Below are 21,117 nucleotides of genomic sequence, written 5' to 3'. Positions count from 1 at the left end.
GCCTGGAGGAGGAAATGGCAACCTATTCCAGTATTCTTGCCTGGAAGATTCCATGGACAGAGGAGCCTGGTGGGCTCTATAGTCCATTGGGTCACAAAGAGTCGGACTGGACTGAGCACACATGAGTATCACAAGTAAATATATGTAACATATACCTACATGTAAAAGCATATTAAAAGGTCTAGAAAAAGGCCTTCCAAACTTACAGTAGCTATTATCCACAGGGAAGGGCACCAGCATTGTGTGTGTGTGTGTGTTGGGGGGATGATCAAAGAGAAAGTTCACCTTCTCTGTGATATTTAAACTTTTAAAAATAATTTCATTGATAATGATTAAATTAAAAATAATTTCATGTATAATTTATATACCTGATGTCATTCATTTTAAGTATACAATCTGTTTTAAATTTTTTAAAGGAAAAGTAATTATATGATTAAAAATTAATGTCTAATTTACCTCCCCTTCCTGATCTAAGAAGTCTTCCTCCATTCATCTCTGAGTCCTGGGTGGACCATGACACAAAGTTCACTGTTTGGTGTTTTGCATTTTGGGGCAGCTCATAGAGATAGAAATTCTTCCCTCTTTTTGAGCTGAGATCTGCCTGTTTGTCATTCTGGGTCTGGGTCTGTCTCTTTGGAGCCATCTCCAATAAATCTTCCCTCTTCCATTGTTGTTCAGTTGCTAAGTTGTGTCTGACTCTTTGCGACCCCGTGGACTGCAGCGCATGAGGCTTCCCTGTCCTTCACCATCTCCCAGAGCTTGGTCAAACTCATGTCCATTGAGTCGGTGATGCCATCCAACCATCTCATCCTCTGTCGCCCCCTTCTCCTTTTGCCCTCAATCTTTCCCTGCATCAGGGTCTTTTCCAATGAGTCGGCTCTTCGCATCAGATAACAAAAGTATTGGAGCTTCAACCCTTTCCCATGGGGCAGAATTTTCACTGGTGCCAGATTCCCACCATGCCTGCCTCCTCTGGGGAGAAGGACTTGCCTCTGTCTGGGGTTCCTGGTCATACGGATCACCCTCTAGGCTGTGCAGGACACCTGCTCACCAACCATCCTCCTAACATTTTGCAGAACTGGATTCTCTGTCTTAGATATTGCTTGACCATGATGTGACACTTTTTAAAAACAACAGTCATTTTGTTGAATCTTAGAAGTAATTCATATTCCTTATAGAAAATTTAGAAAGCATACAAAAGCACAAAGAAGAATATAAACATCTGTGATTCTCAGCCTCCAGACATAAACACATTTAATGTTTAAAAATTGAGATCATTCTGTATCAATGATTTTCTAACCTATGTTTTATTTAATATTTACTTACCCATATGAATAGTGACTGTCATATACGTAACACATTTTCTTCTCAATCCAGTGTTTGTTTTTCTATTATTACTATTAAACATAGAGAGTTTCTGATGTTTATGTGGTATTGTGGACTGAATGTTTGTGTTCTCCTGAAATGCATATGTTGAGGCCCTAATTCCAATGTGATAGTACTGGGGATGGGGTGTTTGGGAGGCATTTAGGGTTAGATAAGGCCATGAGGGTGGGCCCCTCATGATGGAATTAGTGCCCTTATAAGAAGAGATGGCCGAGGGCTTGCTCTCTCTTTCTGTCTCTGTCCTCACACATGTACTGAGGAAAGGCCATGTGGACACACAGCAGGAAGGCAGCTGTCTCCAGGCCAGGAAGAGAACCCTCACCAGGAACTGAATTGCCTGGCACCTTGACCTTGAACTTCCAGCCTCCAGAACTGTGAGAAAAAAAGATCTGTTCTGTAAGCTGCCCAGTTTATGACATTTTGTTTTTGCAGCCCCAGCAGATTGATCCATATGGTTAGTCCTTTTGTTTTATGATTTCTTCCCTTGCTTTTGGATTTGAAATGTCTCCCCGACCCCAAGCTCAGATAAATATTCACCTATATTTTCTTCTAGTTCTTTATATGATGTCAACTTTTCCATTTAGCTCTTTCTTTTACATTCAACTCTAATTCTACCAAAATTTATTTTGGTTTAGGTATAAAAGCCTGATTTTATTTCTTCCCAAATTGTGCACCAGTTCTTTTGGTTCAATTGCTTTTCCTACCACTTGCATTTGAAATTTAAACTTAAGGGACTTCCCTGATGGTCCAGTGGTTAAGACTCCATGCTTTCAATGCAGAGGGCATGGGTTCAATCCCTAGTCAGGGAACTAAGATCCCACGTGCTGTGTGGCACTGCTAAAAAAATTTTTTTTTTTATTTCTTTGGACTATTCAGTTGACCCCTGAACATGTGTTTGAACTCTGTGGGTCTACTTATGCATGGATTTTTTTTTTTTTTTCACTAAAGAAGTACTATCATACTACATAACCCATGGTTGGTTCAATCTGTGGATGCAGAACTGTGGATATCAAGGGCTGACTGACTGTAAGTTATATGGGAATTTTCAAAAGCATGGGGGTTGATGCCCCTGATACCACCCTCCGCTATATTCAAGGTCAACTGTACATTATAACCATGTTATTCAAAATTCAAAAAGGCAAAACATGAGTGTCTCCCTCCCCTCTTTTCCCTTAGCCTCCCAGGTCCAAGAACCTGTGTTACTAGGTTAGTAGATTTTGGTCTTGGATGCTAGATTTCCTCCCTCCTTCCCCCAACTGACTCTAAATGTTAGCTTTATTATCATGCACAAAATATGAACTCTTCTAGGTTTTCTCTTTTTTCATTAACTGACCTCTTTTTCTTCCACTATCATTGTTTTTTGGGGGGGATATGCCTCATGGCATGTAGGATCTTAGTTCCCTGACCAAGAATTGAACTTGCACCCCTTGCATTTGAAACTCAGAGTGTTAACCACTGCACCACCAGGGAAGTTCCCCTATCATATTTTTAAAATTATGACTTTATATAGTTAGCCCCTGGCAGTACAGGTTCTTTTTTTAACATTTCCTTGGTTATATTTGCCCATTTGTTCATTCTTTTCTATGAAATTTATAATCATTGTATTGCTCTTCTGCACATACCATTGGAATCTGATTTAGAATGATATTAAATTTATAAAATAATAATGATAGTGAGTTTTCTTCTCTAGAAATATAGTCTGCCCCATATTGATTGATGTCTTCCTGTCATTCTCTCTTTTTTATAGCACTCACTAAAGTTTCATAGATCTTTTATGAGGGTTGTGAACATTTCTTGTGAAGTTTGTTCCTAGGAGTTTTATGTTTCTTGTTGCTAGGGAATAGGATCATTTCCTCCCCAGTCTTATCTTTAACTGGAAATTGTTGGACTATAAGAAAGTGTTTGATTGAAAAATCATTGTGAAATAGATCTATTTGCATATAGAACATACATATACAGTTTAAAGAAGAATAATAAAGCAGGCAGCTTCCCAGTTGGCTCAGTGGTGAAGAATCTGCCTGCCAATTCATGAGCCGTGGGTCTGATCCCTAGGTCAGGAAGATCTCCTGGAGAAGGAAATGGCAACTCACTCCAGTATTCTAGCCTGGGAAATCCCATAGACAGAGGAGCCTGGTGGACTGCAGTCCACGGGGTCACAAGGAGTCAACAACAGTAAAGCAGGTATGTGCCCAGCTAATGGAAGAAACAGTATCAACAGCCCTTTAGAAATTCCCTTCTTTACATGTGACCTCCGCTCTCCTCATCCTCAGGGGATACACTAACCTGAATTCTCTTTTATCATTATTAGCTTGCTATTCTCTATTGCTTTAGCATGTAGGTTTATGTCTTTAAACAGTATGTTTTTAAAGTTTGCATGCTTTTGCCTTTTATAAATGGAATCATGCTGTATTCCGTTTTTTAATTGATCCGTGTGTGTGTTCTTGAGATTCATGCTGTTATATGCAGTTACGGTTCATTCCTTTTTCCTTTTTTTTAACTGCTGTTGTAAAGTGATCCAGTTTTTATCCCCCTCCACTTACTGATGGACGTTTGGGTTGCTTGCACTTTTCCTTGCTGTTACCACGATCCTTTTCAGTGTGTTTCTCTAGGATGTATAGAGCAGAATCATCAGGTCGTAGGCTGTATGTTATCTTCTCCTTTCTTGGTTCTCTCTCCAGCTCTGGACCAGAGGGCTTGTTGCTCTACATCCTCATCGTATTTGGTATCATCCACACTTTTAGCTCTTGTCACTCTGTTAAGAGTGAGCCAGTATCTCACTGTGGTTTAAATTGTTATTTTGATGATTACTGCTCAGATGGAATGTGTTTACGGGCTATGTGTTGACTCATTTACACACCCATACTTTTCTTTACCCATTTTTTTCCTATTAGGTTATTGCCAATTCTGATACTAATCCTTTGTTTATTATGTGGTGCAAATACTTGTCTTGGTGTGTGGCTGGCTTATTCACCATCTTAATAGCATCTTTTGATGGATAAAACTGTCAAATACTTCAGCAAGCTTATCATTAACTGGATTTCAGTATTTGTTTATGTGTCTTTTCTTTTGTGGTAAAGTGTGCATAACAATGAAATACACAAATCTCATATGTTTCATCAGAAGAGCTCAGATAAAAGCATATCCCTGTGCAACCCAGACCCCTTTCAAGACAGAGAACATGACCATCACCCTAGAAAGTTCCCTCATGCCTCTTCCCAGGCAATCCTTTCCCAGCTTCCCTAGAATCAACCATTCTGATTTTTTTCCCAGATCAGTTTTGCCCATGCTAGGACTTCATATAAATGGAATCACATGTATGTACTCTTTTGTAAAAGGCTTCTTTCACTCTGACTTGACATAATGTTTTAGGATTCTTCCCTGTTGTTGTGTGTGTATCAGTTGTTGTTCACTTGCTAAGTCATGTCTGACTCTGATCCCATGGACCGCAGCCTGCCAGGCTCCTCTACCCTCCACTCTCTCCCAGATTTTGCTCATACTCACGTTCATTGAGTCAGTGATGCTATCTAACCATCTCATCCTCTGCTGCCCCCTTCTCTTTTTGCCTTCATTCTTTCCCAGCGTCAGGGTCTTTTCCAATGAGCTGGCCCTGTGTGTATCAGTAGTTGCTTCCTTTTTTTTTTTTTTTTAATTTTAGTTGCTTCCTTTTTCTTGCTGAGCAGTATTCCACTGTCTGAATATGTGCTATTTGCTTATCCATTTACCTGTTTATAGAGCCTTGGACTGTTTTTAGTTTTAGGCTATTATAAATGGAGTGGCCGTAAGTATTCTTGTTGATTTATGTTTTCAATTTTATGTATTATTTCTCTCCCATGTTTTACTTGTATTAGGGGTGGAGTTGCTGGTTAGGTGTAACTCTGTGCTTTATTGATGTGTAAGATCCATACAGGGGACCTCCCTGGTGGTCCAGTAGTTAAGACTTTGCCTTCCAATGCAGAGGGTACTAGTTCGATCCCTGGTTGGGGAGCTGAAATCCAACATGCCTCTCGGACAAAAAACCAACACATGAAACAGAAACAGTATTGTAACAAGTTCACTAAAGACTTTAAAAATGGTCCACAATAAAAAAAAAAAAAAAATCTTAAGATCCGTTCAGAAAACAGCATAAACTCTAAATATTTTGCTTGCCTAATTTTTTACAAAGCAAACACAGCTAGGTAGCCATTACTCAGGTCAAGAGGTGGGATGCTGACCCAAGTTAGGCTACTCTGCTTGATCATTTTTTCTGGGATCTGAAATCTAAGCAGAGTGAAGCAGGAAGGGAAAGGATATTGGAGCCTCTTATTCTCGTGGTAGCAGCTGATTAGACCATGAGGTTCAGACCCTGTAGCTGCCAGGGTTCTTGTCTTCTTCCATGTTAGGATCTTTAGCCTTCCCATTATTTCCCGGCTATGAGGTATCCCGTCAGTAAATCCCTTTCTCCTTAAGTCAGCCACAGCTGGTTTCTGGTGCTTGCAATCCAAGAATCCTGTTCATTGCCACGTGCCCCACGGATAGCACCAAAAGTTTGGTGGAATGTGTCCTATTGCTAAAACTCAGAGTAGAAGCTGTCTTTAACCAATACTTAAATTTTAAAAAGAATTGTATTTATTTATTTATTGGCTGGGCTGGGTCTTTGTAGCTGTGAGGGCTTTTCTCTAGGTGCAGAGAGCGAGGGCTACTCTAGCTTCAGTGCGCGGACTGCTCATTGTGGTGGCTTCTCTTGTTGCAGAGCACGGGCTGTAGGGTACGTGGACTTCAGCATTTGCTACACGTGGACTCAGTAGTTATGGCTCCCGGACTCTGGTGCATGGGCTTAGTTGCTCCAAGGCACGTGGAATCTTCCCAGGCCAGGGATCAAGCCTGTGTCTCTTGAAGTGGCAGGGGGATTCTTTATACTGAGCCACGTGGGAAGCCCGATCCTTGAATTTTTCCATGACCCCATTTGAACCCATAATTCCTGGGCTGACATGACAAGGTGACCTCTCAAACAAGTAGTCACTTTACCTCTAACTTTTAAAAGTGTGAGGCAAATCTACTTCAAACCTTTGGGCTTGGCGAAGGTTGTTTTTTTTTACCCCCATAACCTTAAATTTAGTTCCCAGTTTTGAAACAATTTTCTCTTGGTCCCCAGTGGAAAGTTAATAGAGAATGCTGGCTTAATTTAGGTGAAATATAGGAGTGTCTATTATTTTCCGAACTTCATTTTTGGAAACCAGTTTATTTCTCTTCAATGTAGAGGGCAGGTTGAGGGGGGTTAGATGAGGGAGTATTCGGTACTATAATCAGACAACAAGGGCTAGACCCCGAGTTCTTTTGCACCATCCCTCAGGGACCCTTCACCTAAGAAAGCTCAACTTTGAAATTGTTCTGCTTTAAGTGGAGCCTCATTTACAAGGAGAAAAGAAATGAATTCTCTTCTGGTTTCTTTTTTTTAATGTCATCAAATCACATGGATTAGTGACAGGAAACGACCCAATTTCAACTGGTCTAAGCATTGTCAGCGCTTGTCCTTGTTAATGTCAGGGTCTGGGCAGGTGTTTGATCAGGGGACGGTGCCATGAGTTAGATTCGCCAAGAAAAGGTCAGAGATGAATGCGAAATTCTAACTCCAAATGGTGGATATTAGCCCAGGCCACATCTTAGATCAGCCACCGAGCTGCTGTCCGTGTTTCCCAGATTTCATTCCTTTGCTTCTCTTGAGAGTCTGTTCCTGCGGTGACCTCTACCTGCCGTCCTAATCCTGCTGGTGGTTTTCCTCATTTGCAGAAGTCACTGCTTAGGGGCTGATGACCCCAAGCTGGACTCGAAGACCTTTCTCCTACTTCCTGGGCTTGTTAGGACCTTCCACCTTCGACTTGAGCATGGCAGAAAGTGGACACAGTTCTTGACCACGTGATCTCCGCATTGGCAGAGTTCTGCGGAGCGGGTTACTAGCTGCTTTGAGCATCTTGCTTGGCCAGAGCTGCAGGTGACTGTGGACATCGTGGTGGCTCTGCCAAAGTCATTTTTGCGGTTTGAGAACCTTATGAGGGCACCGCACGGAATAGGGTTTCCGTTTGTGGTTTTATGATGGCGACTTTCTCACACATGGCCGTGTAGCATCTTATTTTAGGGTTTTCAATTCATGATAGCCATTTTCCAACAGGTGGAAGAGACGCTCCTCCACCACGGGGAACCTCTTCTTGCTTCCCGAAAAAGGACCTTGTGGGCTGGGATGCAGGTTTGGGTGTCATGTGGTAAACTGGGTCACTCCTGAAAGGGTGATGAGGGGTAACTTAGCGAAGGGGGAAACTCGAGAGTGAGAGGTCCCTGTATGGAATCTAAGATGCCTATACAGGGTCTTCCCTGGTGGTCCAGTGGCTAAGGCTCTGCACTCCCAAAGCAGGGGGCCTGGGTTCCATCCCTGGTCAGGGACCTAGATCCCACATGCTGCAACCAAGACCCAGCACAGCCAAATATATGTATATGTATATATATATATATATATATATATAATTTTTTTAAGATGAAGACTTAAAACCAATAGCCTTCTTCCACTTTAAGAAACTAGGGGATAAAAAGAGCAAACTAAATCTAAAGCAAGCAGAAGGAAAGAAGTAATAAAGATTAGAGCCCAAAATAAGGAAATAGAGAAAAGACTACATATTGTGTGATTGCATTTATATGAAATGTCTAGAATATGCAAACCTATAGAGACAGAAAGTAGATTCGTGGTTTCCCAGGGCTGAGGAGAGGGAAGGATGGGGAGTGACTGCTAATGGGTACAGGGTTTCTTTTGGGGGTGATGAAAACGTTCTAGAATGAGATGGTGGTAATGGTTGTAAAACTGTGAATATACTAAAACCTCTGAATTGTACATTTTAATAGGGTGAAGTTTATAGTACATAAGTTAAGGTTCAATATTGATGTTAATAAAAAAAATCAAAACAGAGGTAACTGGGTAAAAGGGGGTTGGGAAGAGGAAGAATTAAGGGAAGCATTCTCCGGGAGGAGTATCATGGTGTCCGCAACCCCAAGGGGAAAGAGTGTAGTGTGTTACGGAGGCCCCGGGTGGGCTGGGCTGGCGTGGGCAGTCTTCAGTTTTATCATTAGTAGAAAGTCGCTGGGGGGTTTCCATGGATGGTTTCATAGGTGCTTTCTCTTCCCTGGGCATTTCCACCTGGGGAAAATGTCCTCTCCGTTAACTCCTAAATTTGCATCTTATAATTCCAGAGAGCAGTTGAGTTGAGACTTCACTCTCTTAGCCAATTTCCTAGCTTCTCAAAGGAGGGACCTCAATATGCCAGTTTGGGCTGAGGGCATCTCTAGAAGACTCAGCTGATGGTTTCCCTAATGGTTACAAATGGCTGGCATTTCGAAGAGCTCTTTGTGAATATGTGATGCAGACAGATTGGAGAGGGCCAGGAGTGGATTTAAGAGGCACCCGCGGCAGCCCAATTGAGAAGAACCTGCCCGTCAGGGAGGTTATAGTTCAAGGTCACCCCACTAGATGGAGCCAGACCTGAGTCCCTCTGGCACTGTAACCTCTTCTCTCCACCGGCCACTGATTTGCATCCCCCCAGGTAGTCTTAAGGGCTTCCCTGGTGGCTCAGACTGTAAAGAATCTGCCTGCAATGCAGGAGACCCGGGTTCAATTCCTGGGTCTGGAAGATTCCCTGGAGGAGGGCATGGCGACCTATTCCCATATCCTTGCCTGGAGAATTTCATGGACAGAAGAGCCTGGCATGCAACAGCCCATGGGATGGCAAAGAGTCGGACACAACTAAACGACCACACTTTCACTTGCATATATTCTTAATCAGCCCAGAGAGTGGCTGAGATGTCCATGCTTAACGAGCTGGGGGAAGGGAAATGGACATCGTATTAATCAGGCTAAATAGAACTTGTGGCTCACTAGGGCTGGCCTCGCTGCAAACAGTGGAAATGGGCATTTGTTGCCAGGACACTGGAGTATCTCACAGAAGCTCAGGCCCCAGGAAGGGCTGGATCAAGCACACGGATCAGAGGAAGGCCCAGGAGCCCTCTCTCTGACTTGCGTTTGCTCAGCTATTTCGGCTCTCCTCTCCTGGCTCTCAACTGCAGACCACCTTTCTCTTTCCCGGGCATTTCCACCTGGGGAGCATGACCCCTCCATTAGCCCCATTCATTTGCATCTTATTGTTCCAGAGAGCAGTTGAGACTTCAGTCTCTCAGCCACTGTCCTTGATTCTCAAGGAAGGGACCTCTAATATGCCAGCTTGGACTGAGTGCACCCCTGGAAGAGTCACTAGTCCTTGTGTAAACTCAGGGATTCTGGAGTCCACAATGAAGCCAGGGGGAAGAAGGGGCATCTGATGGAATGCAAGTGGCCTATGGCAAGGGTCCCTCCACCCCCACCTTGGAGAATGCTCTGCCGAGGATGGATTTGCTTTTAAACTGCACGAGACCTTATTTTGTCTCTTGAATTTATTTGGAAACAGCCCTCTGACTGTCCACCTCCCCCACCCCCGGGCCTTCACTTTCAACTCTTCGCCAGGCAGGGAACATTCCAGAATTTAGAATTAGTCTTCCTACCTTTGTGAATTTTGTCTGCTTCTCCTGAAAAGCAAGGTCTAGCTCACGCCCTGCTGAAAAGCTCATTGAAAAGGACCCCAGTTATTATCATTGTCTCATTTTCACCTGCTGTTTGAAACTCATCGGTGCTGATTCAGGTGCCTGGAAACCCTGGTGATTGTGGAATAAATGGGCCTCTGATTGGGGACAAGAGGGGTCAGGAAATGGTGAGGTCCGGCGGGAGGCAGGTGTGAGGGTCAGCTGCCAATCACGTCCCCAACCCCACGGCTACCAGCCTCAGCTCACTGCTTTCAGCAGGCCTGCAGGTAATGTGTGCTGTGCCATCTGCCCTTTGTGGCAGGGATGCTGTGGTCGGGAGAGGGAGGGGGCACTGGGCGCCCCAGGCCCTTCATGCCTGGGGCCATTTCCAGGGCTAAGAAGGGGGTTGATCCTGGATGAGGCTTTTTCTTTTGCTGTGAGGAGCAGGGAATTGAAGTCCTTTACTCGGGAGCTCTCTCAGACATCAGAGTGGGAGGCAGGGAAGGATCCTGCCTGCAGATGTGAGTTCCAAAGGCTCATTTCTCTTTGAATTCCTTGCAGCACTTCTAGGAGCTCTGTGGCTGGCCATCTTCTGACTTAGGCTGTGCGCTGGGTGCCTGGCATGTTGTTATCAATGCTGATAATGATGCTGGAGGCATGCACACGGCTGGTGCCTTACCTCCGATTAGCAGTGACTAACCTCCACGTTTAATTTCTGTTATAATCTAGTGAGGGAAGTAGGACAGATTGTTTTATATGCATTTAATAGCTGATAAACCTTCAGGTTGGCTGGGCATGGGATGAAGTGGGTATGTGAGGAATTTTTCCCCCTCACAGCCACACAACTGGTCAGAGCTGGGATTGAAAGCCTGTCTTCCCATCTTGGATCCTGGACTCTGTTCACAACAGAGTGGAATGATCTTCTGAATTCTCTCAGGCACAGACAGTGGCTTATTCTTCCTGGTTTTCCTGTCTGTCATCCATCCATCTCTCCATTTATGCCTCCATCTTTTTCTATAAAGGAATTGAGATACTAATAAGAACATATATTTCTCTATACCCCTTGAATATATAAGAAACTAGAGCTAAAGTAGATACTTAATGCCACAGCTATGTGTAGATTTTTTAAATATTTGTTTGTATATGTATTTTTGTTGTTTAGTCGCTAAGTTGTGTCTGACTCTTTTGTGAGCCCCTGGACTGTGAGCCCCTGGATTCTAACCCCACCAGGCTCCTCTGTCCATGGGATTCTCCAGGCAAGAATACTGGAGTAGTTGCCATTTCCTTTTCCAGGGGATCTTCCCGACCCAGGGATCAAACCCACGTCTCTTGCATATTCTGCATTTGCAGGTGGATTCTTTACCACTGTGTCCTGGGAAGCCCATGTAATTAATAGGAACCCATAAAAATAAGGTCAGGAGAAACCTAAATTTACTGGAAAGTCACAACCAGGGCAAGAGTTAGGCTATATATTCAGGCCATTGAGCTGTGCATGGTTTACTGTGGTTGAGCCACAGATTTAACTCTGAGCTAATGAGTGATCAAAGCAGGGGGGGGAAATGTATTATTTACACAGTTCGTGAGGTCCATAAGGAGCAGGGGACCAGACGCTGAGGGCTTTTCCAGGCAATTAGATTTGAAGGAAATTTCTTGCCTGGGTGGTCATCTATGAGATCCTGAGGGGCAAGCGAAATACGTGGCACATGTACTGATACTCTCTGTTCCTCCCCTCGTGCCAGCCATCACTAATCAGCACCCTTTCCCACTGAGGCCAGAGAGAGCCTTGCAGTCCTTCAAGCATGGTGTTCCAGGCAGGCATTACCAGCGATGTGGAGCTGGCGTGCAGGATGAAACCACGTGCTGTTCCAGCTCTGGGGGTGATGGTGGTATCAGGAGTCATTGAGCAATTCTGGATGGAGAGCCACGGGAAGTTGTGGCAAGCACCTCTGCAGGAGGGGACACCATGTCCTGTTGTCCACTGGAGGTGTGTTTGCCGTAAACCGCGTCTAGGTGTCTGTCAGAGGGACCCGTCAAGGTGATGATGGGTGCTGAGTGTGTGTGGTTAGTACCTGTGGTGCATTCTTACTCCTTCCTGCCCCTGGGTGGGTGGCTTACTCAGGACTCTTGATTACAAATGGCAAAGACCCAACTCAAACTAGTTTCACTGAAAAGTGGACTCGGTGGACCTGGCAAGTTGGGGATCAAAGGACTGATTCAGGCATGGCTGGAACCATGAAACCCATTTTGAGAACCTCTTCGTGATGATGTCCATCCCCCCCGCTTAGCAGCACCTGCTTTTGTTCCCCACTGGGGATTAGGTGCTAGATGTGGTGTTCTTCTTCTCACCACCTTTCTTCCTGTCATTAGCTTGTTTGCACTCTGAAAAGTCAACAATGGGATCCTTGTCACCTTCCTTGGCCCTTCAGGCAGGTGTCAGCTCCTCCCTGCATGACCTTTGCCCTCCTCGAGATGCACGTGGGAGGCCATGTGTTTGAGTCATTGGTCATGTTATCTAGGCCTCAGCTTACCTTCTTCGTAGGGAGCTACACCCAGATGGATGTCCCACCCCCAGCAGTCGAAGTTTCAGGAAGTCACTGCCTGGAATGAATAGTTTGGATACCTTTCCGTAAAATGTGCCCTTTTAAAAAACAACAACAAAGTCCTTAAAACTTGTAAAAGTGGCGAGACTTTAAACAATAAAAAAAAAGGAATGCAAACATTCCCAAGAGAGGCCTCCCTCTAATAGAAGGTGTCCTTCATCTGTTTGACTTTGTTGTTGTTTAGTTGCTAAGTCGTGCCCAACTCTTTTGCCACTCCATGGACTGTAGCCCCCCCAGCCTCCTCTGTTCAGCTTTAGAAAATGTCATTAGGAGGAACTTGGTCACCCATGGATTGGCTTCAGCTGGGTGTCAGTCCACCCAGAGAATCCAGGCCTTGGTTTGGCTCCAGCTGGGCCTTCCCGCGGCTGCCACTTATTGACTTAAGTCCCAGTGATTCAGATCTTCATCAGGGTCGCCCCTGACAACGCATGGCGGGGGAGAGGGGACCCGCCTCCTTCTAGACGCCAGCAGGGCCAGGCCCAGGCCAAGACCCCTCGGTTCCTGGTAGGTGTTTTGGGGGTCTTTGGCAGTGAGGGGATGGGAAGATTTCATTTTTTCTGGAGCCAAGGCTTTTCCTAGAACTTTGCTAACTCCCGGGAAGGGTGTGTCTGCTGGGAGAGCAGTGTTAATGGTTGACTTGCTTTTTTCTGGGTTACTCCAAGGCCTGTGGCTTCCCAGGGAGAGGGGGCAGGGATTGGAGAAGGGAGGAGCACCCCTGCACCCCCTTGACAGTTGCTACACTTTCTGCACCATCCTGTAGGCCAGGATAGGTTAGGGGTGGATGGAGGAGGGGATGTGTGCTTTGGAAGAAATGGGCCCAGAGCCAGGGGGAGAAAAGGGCCCCATTACTACAACTGAACAAATTGGAACTTTCTGTTTGTTAAATATTTTTTATTGCATGTGAAGGCACTGGAAGGGGGGCTAGATTGTGTCTGGTCTCCAGATGACTGTGAGACAGGACCAGGAAAACCAAGAGCCATGCAGGAGATGTAAGAGATGTGGGTTCGATCCCTGGAGAAGGAAATGGCAATCCACTCCAGTATTCTTGCCTGGGGAAATCCTATGGACAGAGGAGCCTGGCGGGCTAAAGTCCATGGAGTCACAAAAGAGTTGGGTCAAGACTGAGCACGCATGCATACAGTAATAGTAAGTATTTTATACAGATGAGCACTTTAAACATTGTAATGATTAGGTATTTATTTTAGTGTGCATTAGACCATGACTTTTTGTTTTAAAGTTCCCTTCTATTTATAGCAAAAGATATGGTTTTCTCTTTGTGGTGGAGTTTCCTTTAAAAAATAAACTTAAGTAAAAGAGTGAGTTGACTTAAAGAGAAATATTAAGTAAAGAGTAGTATGGATGGCAGGTGGCATGGGGATGCCTGAGGTTTGGGAACAGTGTGCTGGAGGAATTCAGAGGCTCAGAAAGGAAAGGGCTCCTGAAAGAGTCAGCTGGTGTCGGGGAGGGGTAGGATCTAGCAAGATGGAGGTGGGAGAGGGTGTATCTTACCAGCGGGTGTGCAAATGTGTGTGTGAAAATCTTTTTTTTAAATTTTTTAATTGGAGGATAATTGCTTTATAGTGTTGTTAGTTTCTGCTATACAACAACATGAATCCACTCAAAGTATACATATATCCCCTCCCTCCTGAATCTCCCTCCAATCCCCAGTGTGTGCAAATCTTGGTATCCATTTTAGTTGCAACATATGGAGAAGGAAATGGCAACCCACTCCAGTATTCTTGCCTGAAAAATCCCATGGATAGAGGAGCCTGGCAGGCTACAGTCCAAAGGGTGGCAGAGTATCAGACACGACTGAGCTACTGACCACAGCACAGAGCACATGAGTCCTGTAGGGACTGGACTTTGGGCTTGGACTGCATTGTGGAGGATCTTGAATCCCAGGATATGGACTCCAAACTTGAGCAGTGGGAGCCATTGAAGGTGCTGGAGTGGGGGCGGTGATTCATGACTGTCCTTGAAGAGACAGAGTCCTGGTACCCATTGTTTGTAATGAGGCAGGATGACCAGCCAGGGGCCTAAGGAAAAAGTGTGTAAGAAGCCAAACTAGAGTCATGGCTGAGGACCAGAAGCTCAGCCACTGGCCCATCTCCTGCTGGCTGGCGCTGGCTGGCAGCCTAGAGACATTGGAGAGAGGCAGCTCTGGGTTGATGAGCCAACTCTGGGTCTCTCTCTTGAGAGTCCCTTGGACAGCAAGGAGATCCAACCAGTCCATCCTAAAGGAAATCAGTCCTGAATATTCATTGAAAGGACTGATGCTGAAGCTGAAACTCCAATACTTTGGCCACCTGATGGGAAGAACTGACTCATTTAAAAAGACCCTGATGCTGGGAATGATTGAAGGCGGGAGGAGAAGGGGATGACAGAGGATGAGATGGTTGGATGGTATCACCGACTCAATTGGACATGAGTTTGAGTAAGCTCTGTGAGCTGGTGATGGACAGGGAAGCCTGGCGTGCTGCAGTCCATGAGGTCGCAAAGAGTCGGACACGACTGAGCCCTGAACTGAACTGAGGGGAGGTGGTGGGAGCTGGGCAGGGGTGTGGATCAGAAGTTGTGTGTGGAGGCCCGAAAGGGAGGTGCCTGTCTCCCCCAGCTGGGCCCAGTGGCCCATTCCTGGGATCTCCTCGCTGAGTGTGGAATGTTCTGGGGGAAGCGGGTGGGGTCTGCTGCAGGAAGCTCCTCTCTGGGTCAGAGAACCGATTCCTGCAGAAAGAGGAAGCACTCGGTTTCCTGCCCTGCAGTTTGGTCAGGACAGCCTGGCTAACAGCCCTGGGCTAAGATTTCATTCATCAGCTGAGCCTGTGGTCGTCAGGGTCACAGATTTTCGTTGTTGTTGTTTAATTGTTCCATTTTTTTCCTTCTAGTTCAGAGACTATCCCCAGGAGTTCAGAAGCAGGCTTGATTTAAAAACAAGGTTTTTTCTTCCCTTTGAGGGCCAGCTCTGGGCCAAGCACTGTGTCTAGAACTTTTACTCCGTTCACCCTGGACAAGACCTGCTGGGGACAGTGTCATGACCTGCATTGTACAGAGGATGAAACAAAGGGTGGGGAAATGTGGCTACTCCCAAATTACATAGTAGGTTCACTGCAGAGCCTGATTCCAAACTCACACGCTGGGACTGTCTGTGGGAGTAAGACTGTCACCAGCTATGTCACCTGGGAGAAAGAGCTCACCGTCCGTGCTTCCCTGTCTGGCGTGGGGCCGCTCCCTGTAGTGTGCTGGGGTGCAAAATGGGGGTGCTGGGTACCCCCAGCGTGGCTTCAGGGAATGCGTGAGTTACGATACAGCCACGGCGCCATGTAAGTGTTCACCGCTCTTACTGCTGTTGTGATATAAAACTAGACTTGCAATTCTGAACATTAGTTTTATCAGGACTCATTTTTTGGGAGGGTATTACTTAGGGTGGGGGAGAAGCATTGTTTGTTTAATTAATGTTGGCTGTGCTGAGTCTTTGTTGTGCTTGGGCTTCTCATTGCAGGGGCTTCTCTGGTTGCGGAGCCTGGGCTCTAGAGCGCGGCTAGTTGCCGCTCTTGGGCTTAGTTGAGCCACGGCTCCTGGGATCTTCCCGGACCAGGGATCGAACCTGTGTCCCCTGCCTCGACAGGTGTATTCTTAACCACGGGAATACCAGGGAAGTCCAGAAGGGTTGTTTTAATTTTAAAAGAATTAATTCACATGGTGTAGAATGGGAAATCTTAAACTTGGAGACGCTGCCTTTGGCCTGGCTGTTTCTGGCCACACTCCCCTTCCCTAGATGCCGGGGGAGGTGCATGTAGGGAGGAGGGGAATCTGTGTTCGCTTTCCGCTGTTATTGACCTCACTCAGGTGAAAGTCTGAGAACAAAATTGGGCTTCCTTGGTGGCTCAGGCTGTAAAGGATCCGCCTACAATGCAGGAAACGCAGGTTTGATCCCTGGGTTGGGAAGATCCCCTGGAGAAGGGAATGGCAACTCACTCCAGTATTCTTGCCTGGAAAATCCCATGGACAGAGGAACCTGGTGGGCTACAGTCCATGGGGTCACAAAGAGTCGGACACGACTGAGCATCTAAGCATGCACGTAGCTGTTTTCACGACTTACCAGGAAGCCCCAGGTCTCTGATCTCAACCTGCCATAAATTATTGCCCAGGAGCTGTGTCCTAATTGCCTATGGCCTTAACCAGCCATTCTCTGAGCTACTTTCCAGTCTAGCTTTCAGAGAGCCCTCTGCCTTTCTGGCAATTCTACCAGGACAACTCTCTTCCTGGAATGCCTGCCACAGCCCTACTTCTCTCTTTCAGCTCTCTGCTAGACCTTCTTCCACTTGGAAGTCCTCTGTGATTGCTGTAGAGAGAATGCCTAATGAGCCTGCTCTTTGCTCCCACTCTTCTTGGTACAGTCCCAGCATTTATTAGAGATATTGTCTGATTCATTCAGGATTCCTCCCACTCGTATACAGTTTGCACTGGGTATTCAAAGCCAACAAAACAGAGGTGACCTCTCTCCCTACAGACCTTACAGAGATTAACAAGTAAAGAAAGAAATGCATGCATTCAAATTGTGACGCATCCAATGAAGACCTTTCCCTCTTCAGTGCTAGGCTGTGTCTCCCAGCCATGTGAGCCATGAGATATGGATGGAGATGTTTGTGGAATAAAGGCACAAACAGTACGCACTCTCCTCGTTTGCAGATAGGAGGAGATCAAATTGTTAATCAATGCGAAAACAATTTAAAAAGTATGACAGCTTATACACATCTAATTATAGAGTGTCACAAGATTCTTTCTCATTGGTGAAGATGAGGGCAATATATTTTTTGTCTATAGAAGAAAATTAAGAAAAAATTTCCCAAAAAAAAGAGAAAAAACTTCCCCCTATCTCACTGGTAGCATTTGACTTAAATTTTTTTTTAAAGTTTATAGAAAAGTGTTGTATGAAAGGAGAGAAGGTTAGCACTCCCCTTGACAAGGATGGAAGAGGCTCTCGGGCCTGACAACACGCATACGGTTAAGTTTATAGCAAAAAATTGAGTGAAGTGTAGAGTTCCCACATTCTCCCTTACCCCAGTTTCCCATTATTAACTTTTTTAATGTGTCATACGTTTGTCATAACTCACAGAGTGTACACCAAGAGTGACCACCTAATGAAAACTATGGGCTTTAGTTTACAATAATGTATCACTATCACGCTTGCATTGGTGGTTCAGTGGTATAGAATTGCCGTGGTCAGGGACTCCCACGCATATTTATTTCTGATCGCACTGGGCTACTCTCCAGTTCCAGTACCCAGGCTTCTCACTGGGGTGGCTTCTTTCATGGAGCACAGGCTCTCGGGTACCCAGGCTCAGTAGTTGCATAGCACAGGCTTAGTTGCCCCATGGGACATGGAATCTTCCAGAACCCGTGTCCCCTGCATTGGCAAGTGGATCTTTAACCACTGTACCACCAGGGAAGTCCCATTATTAACACCTTACATCAATGCAGTACATTTGTTACAAATGATGAGCTGATGGTAATAGTGTTAGTCACTCAGTCGGGTCTGCTTTGTGACCCCATGGACTGTAGCCTGCCAGACTCCTCTGTCCATGGAATTCTCCAGGCAAGAATACTAAAGTAGGTTGCCATTCCCTTCTCCAGGGTGTCTTCCCAACCCAGGGATCTAACCCGGGTCTCCCACATTGCAGGCAGTCTTTACTGTTTAAGCTACCAGGGAAGCCCCAAACACAGAGTGCAGTGCAATGGCTGGGAATCGAACCTGGGCCTCCCGAGTGGCAGGCGAGAATTCTACCACTGAACCACCAATACACGCATGATAGTGATACATTATTGTAAAGTAAAGCCCATAGTTTTCTTTAGGGGGTCACTCCTGGTGTATATTCTATGAGTTATGATAAATGTATAAGGACATGTATCCACCATGACCATATTATTACAGAATTATAGTTTCACAGTCCTAAAAATCCCCTGTGTCCCACCTATTCATCTGTCACTTGCTCCCCCTGAACTTCTGATCTCCTTACTGCCACTGTAGTTTTATCTTTTTCAGAATATCATACCTTTCAGACTGGCTCCTTTCATTTAGCAATATGCATTTAAGCTTCTTCCATGTCTTTTCATTGCATGGTAGCTTTTTAATTTTTTTATTTATTAAATTTTTTTTTAAATTTTTATTGCTGAGTTTTATTCCATTGTTTGGATATAGCACAGTTTACATATTCATTCACCTATTGAAGGACATCTTGGTTGCTTTCATGTTTTGACAATAATGAATAAATCTGGTATAAACCTTAGTATGCCATATTTATATGTGTGAAGATGTAGGTTTCCAATTCTTTGGGTAAACACCAAGGAATGTAACTGTTGGATCATATAATAAGAGTACGTTTGGTTTTGTAAGATACTGCTTTTCAAAGTGGCTGGACCATTTCGCAGTGAATGAGAGTTCCTATTGCACAGCATCCTTGTCAGATTTGGTATTGTCAGTGTTCTGAATTTTGGCCATTTAATAGGTGTGCAGTGGTATATTGCGTTGTTTTAATTTGCAGTTCCTCAATGACATATCACATTGAGCATCTTTATGCTTATTTGCCATCTTGTATATCTTCTTCGGTGAGGTATCTGTTTAGGTTTCTTGCCTATTTTTAACTGGGTTGTTTGCCTTCTTATTTTTTTTTAACATTGTTTTCCCTATTTAGAATATTATTCATTGTCTCTACTTGAAAGGATAATGAAAGATTGTGTGTGGGTGAGGGTGACTGGCATGGGAAAGTGAGAGTGTTAGTCACTCAGTCATATCAGATTCTTTGCAACCCTGTGGGTTGTTGCTTGCCAGGCTCTTCTGTCCCTGGGATTTCTCAGGCAAGAATACAGAAGTGGGTTACCATTTCCTTCTCCAGGGGAACTTCCTAACCCAGGGATTGAAGCCAGGTCTCCCAAATTGCCAGCAGATTCTTCACTGTCTTCAGGCCCCAAAGCACACATACTTCTGTTAAGTGCTAAGAACTTGGGATACCCTTGAGATCAAGAGCTTGAGCTTGAAGTTCAAACCCTGGGCTTTGTCACTCACACGCTGTGTGACTTTGGGTACATCATGTACTTCCCTGAGCCTTGGTTTGCTCACCTGTAAAATGCAGGTGTTAAAACCTGCTGTGAAATAGAGATGATGATTCTATAAAGTACTTGGCACCCAGCTTGAGAAATAGTAAATTCTCAATAAGTGGTGGGTCTTCCCATAGATACTGAGCAGAAATACCTTTTGCTTCTCCTGTGTGACATTTTGGGTTTCCCTTGTGTCCTCATTTTCAAGACCTCAGAACCAGTAGAATTCCACTTGCACTTAAAGTGCACAGTTGGGATGTACCTGCATGTGGGGAGCCAGCCATGTCCCCGCAGGTAGCCACTTCTCAGCCCCAGCCCTTCCCATCCTCCTCTCCCTTCCCCACTGGGAGCTCCGGACTCATCCCGCTCACCTCTTCTTGGTCATTCCTTCCACCCACCATGTCCCCTGGGCTCGGTTTCTATAGCCTGGCTGTGTATATCAGCACCCCAGCTACTCCCCGTCCTGACTTCTCTGAGGATGGATTCTAGGCCTGTTTTTTTTCTTGTTTTTTTTTTTTTTTTTTTTTTTTTTGAGGGAGATCCTGCTGGTGGCATTGAGGAAAAGGCAGAGAGGCAGGAAAGTGACCAGGTTGGTGGGGTCCTCCCAGCAGTGATTCTAGACTGGCCCACTCCTGGCTCCTTTGGAGATGGGCCCTAGGATCGGTTTCTGGCCTCACCAACATGGTCCCCACCCTTCTCAGGAAAGCCACATGCCCTTTTCCCTCTTGCTGGCTTCTTTTCCCTGTTGATATACACTTTGCTCACCAGGCATCTGCCCTGCCCAGAAATGCTGTCCTCTGGGCGTTTCCCGCAGTACTGAATGAAAGGCACAGAACCATCCACACACACGCAGGCTACTGGGAGACAGGGCCACGCCTTCTAAGGTCCTTTGTAGAGCAGGCAGGTAAGTACCAGGATTGACGACAAGCAGAGGGTGAGTTCTGCAAAGCTGCTGCTCCCTCCCACTGGGGAAGCTGCAGTTCAGCGTTTATGCTCATAGTGGGGAGTAATAATAGAATGTGATTATAATATATTATTCTATTATAAACTGACCTCCTGGGCCATTGAGAGAGTAAAATGAATTAATACATGTCAAATGCTCAGAACAGAACTCCCACATTCAGTGTAAAATGAGGGTGTTGGCTGATACTGCCATCGTCTGCTCAGACCCTTTCTCCAAGGCTCCCCCCTCCCACTCCCCTTACCCATCTCATAGCTACTACCTGCTTCAGTTCCCTCAGGTGAGCTTAGGGGATTGAAGGGACATTTGGGAATGTCCTGTTTATTCAGTTCAGTACAGCAGTGTTCACTGATGCTTCCTACCTGGGTATTGAGAATTTCAGGCGAATAATACTGATGATGGTGGTGGTGATGATAACAGTGGTGATGGTGATGATGGTAACTGTGGTGATGGTGATGATAACAGTGATGATGGTGATGATAACAGTGATGATGGTGATGATGG

At 45.3% G+C, this 21,117-nt stretch overlaps 1 protein-coding gene and 1 pseudogene across 4 annotated transcripts in view; both read left to right on the top strand.

Annotated features, from left to right (window-relative positions):
- RPH3AL (rabphilin 3A like (without C2 domains)) overlaps positions 1–21,117 on the top strand; it is a 136,741-nt gene that overhangs the window by 7,551 nt on the left and 108,073 nt on the right. For 2 of the 4 annotated variants that reach the window (XM_043478590.1, XM_043478552.1), the window contains exon 1: positions 12,920–13,061. The exons of 1 other annotated variant lie outside the window; for it this stretch is intronic. The gene's annotated coding sequence lies outside the window, so the exon portion shown is untranslated. Of the gene's footprint in view, positions 1–12,919; positions 13,062–15,854; positions 15,878–21,117 lie in introns of those variants that run through there. One more of the 4 variants, XM_043478572.1, reaches the window with a different exon arrangement.
- On the top strand, positions 17,482–17,585 carry LOC122425722 (annotated as a pseudogene).

This window comes from Cervus canadensis, chromosome 1, assembly GCF_019320065.1.
Source record: "Cervus canadensis isolate Bull #8, Minnesota chromosome 1, ASM1932006v1, whole genome shotgun sequence".
In the NCBI taxonomy this organism is placed as follows: Eukaryota; Metazoa; Chordata; class Mammalia; order Artiodactyla; family Cervidae; genus Cervus; species Cervus canadensis.
The sequence above is the reverse complement of the archived record's forward strand: the minus strand, read 5'-3'. Positions and strand labels throughout refer to the sequence as shown.